Source organism: Lonchura striata, chromosome 20 (genome assembly GCF_050655825.1).
Source record: "Lonchura striata isolate lonStrDom1 chromosome 20, ASM5065582v1, whole genome shotgun sequence".
In the NCBI taxonomy this organism is placed as follows: Eukaryota; Metazoa; Chordata; class Aves; order Passeriformes; family Estrildidae; genus Lonchura; species Lonchura striata.
In genome coordinates, this window is record NC_140722.1 from 1,657,151 (window position 1) to 1,669,290 (window position 12,140).

The window sequence follows — 12,140 nt, forward strand, 5'->3', positions numbered from 1 at the left end:
AATATTCTTTGGCTAAACCCTATGTTTAAGTGTCCTAGTACAGCCAAGTGTCTCAGCTCTTTGTCCCATCAGTTGATGAGTTTCAATGTCTGGATCAGGGTGATGGTTTTTCCTATAAAAATGGAAAGAAGCCATAAAATTTGTTAGATGTTGATGGTGGGAACACATATTTGAAGCCCCTGACAAGCCCAGCTGCTGCATGCCAGAAGAAAAGACATTGTCGGGATGCAACAGCCCAAGAGTGGTGAGATTGCTACTCCATGGCCCCAGATCCAAGTGGCAGCAAGGCTGGAGATGTGTGCCCAGCAGACATAGAAGACACACATCCCACTCGTAGGGACAGAAACATGGTTAGTCACATGAACCAGGACAGCAACTACAGCCCCAACCTGCTCCTGTCTCTGGCTAGACAGAAGGGAAGTCCACCAGTGCAAATACATGTAAAATGCAAGTAAAATCCATGAGGATGCTGCAGCAGCCATGTTTAGGCTCTCAGACTGCCCAGGATACAAAAGCCCCTGAGGTCACAGTCCCACTCCAGCTGCTGTGCAGCCAGGACAGGCTGCACTAGGGCAGGGAATGGCCAAACACACCGAGCAGTCATCTTCCTACACACACCTGACCCCCTTTCCCCTCCTACCCCTGTACTCTTGGTCCTCCCCAAGTCACTAGACTCTCTTATCCTACCTCTGGTTCCTGCCATTAAGTTCTGTGCAATCCCAAACTGCTTTTCCCCTGCACCCCACAACACATCCCAGCCCTTGCCAGCAGTCTCCTTAGTCCCAGAGATCTGCAGTCACTCCCCACACCACACCTGCTTCACCATTTCCAGCACAGCCAGAGCCAGTTCTGAGCATCCCTGGGAGACACATTCCCTGTGGAGCAATCACAGAGCTGCCCCAGGAGCCTTACTAACAGTATGTGGACATACCTATGTTTACACATCCCAGAATTTACCATATTAAGAGCTAAAGCTCCACTTCAAAGGAGGAACTAAAAGGGAGGAATTACAGAGGAGGAGATCTGTGTTTCCAGCAGCATTTCTGTGCCCAGAGATGCTAAGCAGCACCATAATGGTGCTGCTGGCAGAGGAGATGTGAGAGGCCTGTGCAGGGCTGCCAACCCAGCTGCCTCCAGCCTGGATCTTAGACAGCAGAGCTTTCTACAGCTCAGAAAGCACCAAATGCATCCCAGTTCCCTCAAGCCACTACACCAAGTAAAGCACAAACTGAGCAGTGTCCTGATGGCAGGAGAGCAGGACCCATCACTCTCTGCCTCACAAGGGTGAGGGGTAACCACAGGCCCCCTGCCAGAGTTGCCTGATGTGGAACATCATCTCCAACAGCAATTCCTTGGCCCAGCCTCACGGCCTGACTCGCACAGCCCATCTCAATGGAGCAGTGTAGGAGCAGCCTGAAAAGAGACATGGCAGAGGTACCCCTGGATCAGCTGTGCCTACACCCACAAAACAATAGGTTACTCCTGTTACTGCACCAGGGCTACAGCAGCCACTGGCCAGGGCAGCCAGAGCCACCCCACCTGGCAGAGGTGAAAGCATGTCATGTGTCCCTTCAGCTAAATCCCTCCACACAGCCCCTGTTCTTCTCCAGGGACAGTGTCCAGGTTGCCCTGCTACCCACAGCCCCTGTGACACTGCCCTGCTTGGAGCTGGACTGGCCACAGCCCTTGGTGGCTTGGCTAGCATGGCCAGCATGAGCCCAGCCCAGCTCCCAGCTGCAGTGGGCACTGCCAGGACTGGGACTGGGGAAAGGACACTGATGGCTATTTGACATCAAACAGCCTGGCCAGGCAGAACAAGGGGAGGACACACCAGCACAGAGCTTCTGGGGCAGATCAGTGGTGTCCAGGCCAGTAAGCCAGACCCGAAGTCATTGTCCACTTACCAACTGGTAAAGGGGGAAACCACAGTGTCCCCTTGGCATGGTCCTGGGATCCCTTCGTGCCACCTGGCTTGGCTGAAGGGCAGCACAGGCTTTGCTGGAAGGGAAAGACCCAGGACCAACAAAACACACCCCTGTTCAGGTATCTGTGCTCAAAGGGTTCACTGCCTGAGCTATGAAACTAAGTTGTGGGAATCCAGGGCATCCCTCTGGCTGCCCTGGGACCCTGGCAGGGGTCAGGAACCCCCCTGGACAGAGCCCCCAGAGACACTGTCTGTGATCTCTGTCCATGGAAAAGAGTTTTCAATCTTACAGGATGAATTACAAACTTTGAGCGTTTGATATAAGTAATAATTAGTGTGGCACGGGTGCAAAAGTAGAATTTTAGAATTCCAGATAAGAGGTTCAAAGGGGACAAGCTGGAGGAAATTGGGTGTGCCTTGTCCTTTTTCTCCTTCTTCATGCCCTCCATGTTTCACTGTGGGGTTGGCATTTTTCTGTTGGTTTAGGCTGGGGACACACTGTCCAACATAGGTGACAGATATTGGCACGTTATTGTAAATACAGCACAGGAAATTTCTGGTATTTAATGTTTGTAACATCCCACTGAGGGCAGAGCCCCACACGCTGCCCTGCAGGACAGAGCTGGGCAGGGCAGCAGAACATGTGAGAGATATGTGACAGAATAAACAACCTTGAAACCAGCACAGATGAATTATTACTTCTTCTCTGGCAGCAGGGCTGAAAGACAGAGACTTTCTACAATCTTGGGATCATTTAAATATCACAGATCGTGATATTTATATGCCACCATTAAGTCTAAGGCTCTAAGAAATATTGCAAATGACAAAAACAAAAGGATCAGGAGCTTTGAAGAATTGGGGATGCTTTAGTTAGTGAAATTGCAAATTAACCCCACTGAAGTCCTCTGCAAACATAAACCAGGACTTCTGACTGCCCAGCAATCTCAGAAACCATACCTTCTCAGAATGGGCTTCAAAAACCAAAGTCAGAGCAAGCCCATCCAGCAGAGTCTGTCCTTGGCCCTCAGCACAACAATGAACTAAGGGTCAGTGCTTCCTGCATCTGCAGGAGGAGAAAAATCTTGAGGAAGACAAGAACATCCCAGTGTTTCCACCGGAGAAGCAGGCAGCATTGCCTCCTGCCTCTGAGGCCAACCCCACCAGTCAGGAGCATTCCAGTTGCTGACTTACCTCTCCAAAGGGCTACAGCTCAGCAGGCATGATCTGCTCTCGATTTGCTGAGGTCACAGGGTTTTATATTTTAAAATCAGATTGTGCTGCAATGTAGAACTAAAATTCCTGTGGGCACTGAAGCAGGACCATCAGCTCAGTTTGCTTGGGAACATCATCCCTGCTCCAAAAAGGTGTGCAACAACAGGAGAGCATGGAAGTCATGCTTAAGCTTCCAGTTTTGCAGCACTAGGCTCTTCCTGCTCACAGGATCTTCTAAGGCTTAGTTCAGCAAGCAGCTGGAATTCACAGCATGCTGTGGATGATTGATTTTGGGGAGGAGGATGTTTGTTTATAATCTTTCTCTTGTAATTATTTTTAGAAAGCAGCATGTTTCCAAATTAACACCTTGCACCTGCCCTCAGGGGCTTGGGCAATCCCCATGGATGCAGCCCTGGGCACAGGAGCTGTTTGCAGAGCCTTACACTAGAGTCCTCTGGACCCTCAAAATCCAGCTGGGCATGCTGGATCCTCTCCCTCTCCTTCTGGAGGCCTTTGCTTCTTGGAAGACTAAAAGTAGAGTCACAAGAGAATGTGAAATTCAGCCCCTGTTCCCCCTCACCAGGCTGGTACCTGCTCAGTACCTGGCAGCACTACTGGGATCACAGCCAAGGTATTTGGGTCAGATTTAAGCACCGCAATTGCCCTCAAGTGTGTCTGGCCTCAAGTACCAGTGTTCTGCTGCTATTGTTGATTCAATACAGCCTGGCAACATTTCCAATCATTCCAGGAACTTCAAAGTCCTACTCAGACCATCCTTATTTTTGTTAAATCACCTCAAAAGCCCAGCCACAGTCAGCTGTGGAGGCAAGTTCCCCTGCCCTCAAACATCAGGGCTGGCTGCTATCCCTGTCCTGCCCCATGCATCCCCCTTTCCCCTCAAGAAGGACTGGAGGAACGACCTAATTTCCTCACACAGAAAGCAGAACACTCTGAAATAATCTCTCCTTCAAGGCAAGCTCATTTCCCTTTTAAATAAAACAGCCATAGAATAATCTTGCAGCAAATGGCATCGGTGGCATTATCCCCTTGGAGATCCCAGCTGCAGGGCTTTGGGCTGGCCTTTGCCACAGGGTGTCCTGGCTGGAAGGAGCTGCTTTGGGAGGCAGTTTCCAACAGCAAAGGGAACTGGAACAGCTGCATTCCAAGTGACCTGACCTGTAATTTTCATCTCGAGGAACACTTCAAGGCTGGAGCTGTAATGAACTGTAGGATGTTTCATTTGTAGAGAGTCCAAGTGAAAATGAGCCTCACTGACAATTCATACCGAAGACGATATGGACACATTGATTTTATGGTTCATAAGAATCACTTCAGATCTGATTTTTCTCCTTCTGCACACTGAAGGTCAAGATACCTGCAGCAGTTAGAGGCATGCTGAGAAGCCTACCCAAATTTTGTTAGTCAAAAGGAAAATCATACAAGTCAGAAAATACAGAGGCTTGGGTTGGAGGGACCTTAAATCTCATCTTTTTCCTACCTCTGCCATAGCAGGGACACCATCCACTGTCCCAGAGTGCTCCAAGCCCCATCCAACCTGGCCTTGGACATTTCCAGGGATGGGACAGCCACAGCTTCTCTGGGCACCCTGTGCCAGGGCCTCAGCACCCTCATAAGGATGATTTTTCCCCCAATATCTAATCTAAATCTCACTTCTTTAAAACATTTTCTGCTGGTTCTATCGCTACCTGCCCATGTGAAAAGTTACATGGCTCCCATAGATTTCCATCTAGACACGATGGGAAATGCCTGTGAAAGTGCCACTTCTTGCTCTGACAGAATGACTGTCTTTAGAGAGCTGGAGGAGATTTAAAAAGTTTTATAGTGATTCAACAAAACAACTCCCAGAAAACGAAATCAAGTGACTGCATTTGTTCAGAGAGGCAGTTTACGGTAATGGTATAAATACCTCCTACCCCAGTGCCTTCCCTTTGTAAATCTCAGTAGCAGTGATCTTTGAAAAATGAAAAATCTCACCTTAATACTACATCGAGGTAAGAGACACACACGAGTGGGCTGTGGGAGCCAGGGAAGGGCTGTGGGCTCTCCTGCCAGCCCTCGCTCCCAGCAGCAGCAGCATCCTGGCACAAGCAGTTCCCCAGAGCATGTGCCACCATGTGCCACCTCCGTGGTGGTGCCCAGGGAGCCCTGCAGAGTGACCAGCCCAGCAGAGCCCTTTAACTCTCAGATGATCCCAAGGAACACCATGAACACTTCACCAGCTGCTTCTGCTTGTCACAGAGCCCACACACAAGCCAGGCTGTGCTTGTGAGTCAGAGGACAGAGCAGCACCAGGGAAGAGCCCTCTCACCTGTTGTGACAGCCCTGCATAAACCCAGCCTAGACACCCAAATCACCCTGAGTATTTCTGAAGGAGGTCAGAGAAGAAATTCAATATTCTTCATCCTCAGCTTTCAGCCCCAGCACGGCTCAGGCAGAGCAGCAGTGCTTGGGCATGGCTGGAATGGCAACTGGGACAAAGGGACCACTGCAGGCTGGTCACTTCTCCCACCATATGATTCTCTTGTACCCAGGACAGAGCCAGACCCTGGGCTCTGCCACGGGACACCCTCACCCCACAGGGACTGCAGGCAGAGGCAGGAGAATCCCAGCAGTGTCAGAGAGCACAGCAGAGGGCAGGAGGGATGCAGCAGGTACTGAGGAGAGGTGAGGGGCAGCAGGCTGGGGTTACACCCTGACCCTCCAAGGCAAGAGTGTCACTCCAACCACTGCAGCTGTTCCCACCAGCAGCTACAGAAGATGAGCAGCCCTCACTTAGAATGACACCCCAGACACTTTTCCTGACCCATGGGAAGGGCTATTTCCCCCTGAACAGCATCAATTCACTGGTGAGAAAAGCACAGAGAGGGGAGATGCCCTTCCTGAGTACCCCTGCTCCCACAGAGGCTCCTCTGGGTGCAGCCTCCACCCAGCCCCACGCTGCAGCTCCCCTGGCACAGCCAGGCACTGGGGCTGCACACTGCCTTTCAGCAAGCTGGCATTTAGTTACACAAAGAAATAGCTTCTTTGCTTTAAGCAAATGCCCTCTCCTCAAGCCCTCCCTGAGCAGCCAGAGAGGCTGTCCCAGCATTAACAGACCTGTGCCAATAGGTCTTTGCTGCCCAGCCAGGAGATACCTCCATGTGCTGCTGCAGCGAGCACACAGCCACAGCTGGGAGAGGTCTGCTACCCCTTGCTCCTGTTCAGGTCCAGCTCACCCTGGCCACAGCACTCCTGCACACCCCAAAGGCTCTGCTGGCAGGACAGTATTTTATCATCTGTGCATCCATCTGGTACTTGGTGTCAGGAAAAAAGGGACTGCCCTGCACTTGCCTGACCACTCCAAGTACAGCACGTTCCCGTGTATCATTGGAATGAAAGAACTGGACATATCTGCAGAAAAAGGACCTCAAACTCAAGGGAGCATCTCTCAAATGTTGCAGTCAGAAGCAAATGCAGAACCAAGGCTTCTTCTGAACATCAGCTGTGTGTTTATAGTCTAACAGTAGAGCTCCCATTCAGAAATGCAGCACAAAATGCTCTGTACAACCATTTGTGTTCCCTGACCAGCTGTGACTGAGATGCCCTCGGTGAGAGCTGCAGCCCTGCTCACCTCAGAGCCACTATGCAAGGTGTCCAGGGGTGCTGGGCCAGCCACAGGGGCACTCAGGGCTGCATGAGCCCCAGCAGCCAGCTCCAATCACAGATCCAGTCCCTGTACTTTGGGAGGGAACATTTAACCAGAGAAGGAAAGGCTGAGGGCTGTGAACTCTTTACATGAGGGACTTTGGATTTTTCAATGTTTAAGCATCATGGAGATGGCTCCAATTTGGAATTCCTGAGCACTGAAATGATAATAAGCACTGTTACACTGAGAACTATTACACTGGGAAGGCAAAGCAGGTTGCTTTTTTAAAAGAAATGCCACTTGTAGAAGGTCACCAATTTACAAGAGGTATGAAGCAACAGAAAACACCCCCCAAAAACGCTGGGTGTTAAAAAGAGGGTACATCACACTGCTGGCTCCTGACCGATCTGGCTATCCCTCCTTTCAGCAGAGCCTGCTGCAGAGTCAGCAGGGACGCAGCAGATGCTGCAGGGGACACCAGCCACAGGCACTCCCAAACCCAGCTGCAGCAGCTGACACTGAGGCTGCTGTGTGTGCTACAGGAGACACTGTGATTTCTCCCCACCCTTTCCAAAGTGATTGTCAGGGGTTTTTAAATAAGTTGAAGCCATGGTGAGTAGCTCCACCCTGCTCCAGCCATACATCCAGCAAGTGTCCCTTCTGTCCTGGGGGCTCAGACAGGTCTCCAGCCCAACCAGCACAGGGCAGCAGCCCAAAGGAGCATTCCCTGTCTCTCCCTGCCCCAAGAATTAATTCATCAACAACCACCAAGGCCCCCAAGCCCAACCATTCTACCAGCTGGGATGTGACTGGAAAAGACCCATGGAAAAGCCATGGGCCTGGTCCCAGGAGGAGCACAGCTGCATCTCTGGGTGGGGATGCCTGATCCCCAGGGATGGGATGCCTTGCCAGCTCAGTGCCCTCTTAGTGCTGGCATACACTTCCTCCACAGAGGGGCTGGGCTGAAGAGATGCTCCATCAGTTTAGTGCTCCTCTGCTCTGTGCTGGGCCTCAGGATGGGCTTATCCCCTCAAAACCCCTCACTAATGAGGGCTGAGACTTTTCACACCGAAGAGGGGAAGCAGCACAGACAGTGGGAGCCCAGGCATCTCTGATCAATAGCTGCACTGCTGGTGTGCACCCAGCCCAGGACCCTGCAGCAGCAGGGCAGCACTTGGACTCTCCTGCCAGCTGGGCACAAGAGAGTCACCAGTGACTCTTCCTGCTGCCAGACCTTGCCTGGCTCCTCCAGCAAAGCCAGGGCTGCCAGAGAAGTTGAGAGCCCACCAGGCAGGCCTGGAGCTCAGTTCTAGTGGCCAGGCCCAGCCCTTTCCCAGGCTGACCCCTGCAGACAGGCACCCTGCAGATACCCTGCCTACACACCTGCACAGAGTAGCCAGTCCTCTTCAGAGGGCCATCAGGTAGGGGGTCAGCCCTGAACCATCCATGCCACAGGGGACTTCTAGAGAGAGCAGGCACTTCCATCAGCCCCTGGCATTGGAACAGGTCATGTGGACCTTCCTGCAGCCAGGGCAGGTAAGAGAATGCAAGACTGGACAGACTGGAGCACACAGCACATCACAGAGCCTGCCCAGCAGCTCAGCACCCACCACCCCCAGGAGATACTGGGACCATTTCAGAACTACATGGACCACAGCTTAGTGACCACGTATCAGCCAAAAGCTCCTAGACAGTGAGACGAGCTGTGCTGAAAGGTGCTGCCAGAACAAGAGCAGCAACCCTTTCTGCTGATGCACTGAAAAATCATCCACTTCATCTGCCTGATGCAGGGTCCTGTGCCTGCAGCATGTCATCCAGATGTGCAAATAAAGCTCAGCAGCATTACAAGGAAGTGTCCACTGGACTTGACCACACACAGGTGGTCAGTGCAGCAGCACAACCATGCAGTGCCTAGGGCAACTCTGACACCATCAGTCAGCAGGTCAGAGACAAGAGGGACCTGCTAGCACAACATGAGAGGGAAACCACAACTGAAGATATGTAGAGATTTGCATTGTAGAGATCTCCCAGGAGGGGCACTTACTGCAAGCAGGTCCCATCCTTCCTTGCTTTTAAACATTTTTAAAACACTGAGTGGCAGTCCCAAAATGCCAATTCTGTCACTCGGACTGCAGGGTCTGTTCTACCAACTGCACTCTGCAGCTTTGTGTCTGGGCTGGTTTGAGCTCTGCAGCCCCAAGCATCTCTAGGACATGCCAGACCACGGAAAACAGGCAGACAGGGGAAGGGAACTGGATGCCACAGGATTCCTGTCCCACAGCAGTGATCAGCTCCTGTGTCTCCTTCCCTGTTAAATGCTGCCCTTTCTGCAAGTTTTGCTCAGGGTTATCCAGCACAGACATGGAATTAGGGCATAAACATGAACCAGACAGGAATTAGCCAGTGCCACCAGGTCACAGGCTGCTCCCCTACCCCTCTTCCATGTGGGATGGTTTCCAGCTGCTCTGCAAAGCAGGAAACTGCAGAGAGGAGGGGATGCTTTGGGAGGAGACGCACAAGGAATGAGGGCAAATCCTCCATGCACCCAGTACTGCACCCACTCCTGAGTGCACCGAGGGTATTAGCATTCATCATCCAAGTTTGGTGTAATTATGGAGGTCTTTTTAGTTTTTCTCCAAGCTAGGAGTTTCTAGAATCTCCTGCAGAAGAAAGTTCCACCAGCCAATGATGCACTGCATCCTCTCCCTTCACCATCACTTCACGCACTGCCACATCACTTGGAGGGTGGCATATGTGGATGCTTTTAACTCGCTTCCCTACCACTGCAGAAGTCCAGGGAATCTCAACACACCTCCTCAAAGTCACAGCCAGTCAAAATCCATATGGCCAGAAATGGCTGGAAACCATGGCAAACTGAATCTCTTATCTGTGTCAGAGCTCAGCAGTTAAAACAAGCTATTTTAGGTTATGCTGGTTGCTGAAGTCCCAAATCCAGTCACTCCCAAGCATCTGCTCACGTGTCACAGGAGACACATCTCAAGTTCTCCACGTACAGGCAGTGAGATGCACCTTGAACACAACAGTAAGTCCAATATCCCAAGTGTTGCCATCTCTCAAAGGTGGGTGTGTCAGTCCAGCATGGCAAAACAGCACTGAGACTCCCCACACACCTCCCTCTCAGCCCAGGGACCTCTCCCAGCCCACCAGGAACCACTTTGCCCAGGACTTTTTGACAGCTCCAGGAAAAGGAGTTGCTCCCCTACAGCAGAATCACCCCCAAAGCTTTGGGACAACCAAGACCACAGTGTGGTCCACAGAAGGTTTTGCAAACACTACCCGATTGCTGAGGCATTATCGGCACATTCCCACTTATGGACAGTCCTGGAAACAGGGTGGAGAGGTCACCATGATTTTAAGTGTGCCACTAAACACTATTCACAGAAGAGCTGGCCAAGAGGGTGCTGAAAACACTGATGGCAGCCAGCAGCTTGTCAGCACAGAGCGTGATAACAGGAACAGGCCTGTGCTGATGGCAGCAATCACTGAGCTCCCCAGCACAAATGGAGCTCTCAGGGAATTGCTGCATCCTCGAGAACACAAGCAACCAACAATTCTGCAGCCTACCTAAAATTTTGAGAAACTGCCACCATCACTGCCAACAAAACCCCCCTCAAGGTAAGAATTAATTTCTCCATCACTTTGTTCAGCATCAGGATTTTTTTCACAGTTTTCAGTTACTGTATCCCAAATTTTACCTGATGCAGGAATCTGCTACTCTCCCTCGCTCACAGGAAGATACTCTGCTGTTTTAGGCAACAACAAGCATTTAGTGATGCCACCAGAAGCAGCAGAGGTGGTTTTCCCAGGACATTATGAAAAACCCTCTCCACACCCACATGATGAGGGATTCTTTGCAAGCTGAAAACAAACCCCACCCTGTAGCTATAGGGCCAGGGAAAGCACACGTGTCAGCAGCTGAGGAGACAGCAGTGAACAGTCTCTGCACCCGGGAGATGGGAAGGCATTGGGCTGGACTCACAGTGAAAAATTCCAGCCTTTAGTCAACATCTTTCCACTTGGACAGTGGCTGTCAGGCACCCAGCATCCAAGATTCACATCTTCAAAGCTACAATCATCAAGAGGTTTTAATAGCCAGATTCAGTTGAAGCTATTTCCTCCCTTAAGTATGTACAAACCAAGATGTGGCAACATTATGCTAATACTGAAGAATCAAAGTCAAAATTGCTGGGAAACTTCTGCTGGCTGAGGCACAGGACAAGCTTTGCATGTTAGAGAAAGCTACGCCATATTCTATTTCATTGTTTAACATGGCATTATCCATAAGATTAAAAAAAAAAAATCATATGAACAAACACAGAAAAGACTGTAGCAGACTGCTCCCTCTCCATTAGCATTAAATTTGACAGTGGTTCAGCAATTGCAGAACAGTCTGGTCTGATCTGGAGAGGAAAGGAAATCCTCATACTCAGAGCAGGCAATTAAGCAAATATTCCAACCTTTTATTCCCTTTGGGTAGGGCGCTAGGAAGCTTTGGAAAGCTGTGTTCATTGCTTGGATTGCCCAGGGCTCCCACCTGAACTAACCAGGGACCCTGCAGAGCACAGAACTGTCCTCCCTGGTGACAGAGGCACACAGCAGAGCAGAGCCATGTGTCCCCAGTGCCACTGCTCACACCATTCTCCCAGAGGCCAAGAGTCCCCAGCTCTGAGTACCTAAGAATTTCAAGTATCACAAGCAGTCCCTGAACAATGGATGCCCCAAGGGAGGGGTATCTGGAGCAAACCTAGCACTTTCTGGAACACTTCATTTCAAGAATTGAGCAGGCATGGACAAAAGAGCCACTGTGCAACCCCATCTCTAAAATCAGAGAGCACAACAGACCCCAGGTGTGCATGCAGAGCCTTCTTCTGGGGCTCCAGTATCTGTGACATACAAAGCTTCCAGCCACCACCAAGTCTTCATCTCCACAGCTCACTCAGCTTTTCCTGCAGGCTCCAAAACACCACGTTGCTGGTTCACAGGCCTGAAGAGTTCCCATAAGCTTTCAAGTTCAGAGCCCAGACCACCACTTAGCCACAAGTATGGGTAGCAGGTCTGGATTCAGGGGTGCAGGACCTGTTTGCCCATGCACCCGGTCCCTCCAGCCTGCAGAACCTGCCATGAAACTTAGCTGGGAAAAGGACACAAGGGAGAGGCCAGAGCACAGCCCTGTTCACCACTAGTGAAGACTCAGGTCTAGGCCACAGAGCTGAAAGCACTGGCTTAGCCATGCTGTACCCATGGCACTGGGACCTACTCCCTTCTGTCCTGCTGTCTGGAAATCAGGATGTGACAATGACTCCCTGGCCTTCCAAGGAGGGCTATCAGTAAAGCCCA

At 51.0% G+C, this 12,140-nt stretch overlaps 1 protein-coding gene across 7 annotated transcripts in view; it reads right to left on the reverse strand.

Moving 5' to 3' along the window:
• The window catches only part of DLGAP4 (DLG associated protein 4), a 116,993-nt gene that overhangs the window by 8,556 nt on the left and 96,297 nt on the right, over positions 1 to 12,140 (reverse strand). The gene's annotated exons all lie outside the window — the stretch shown is intronic.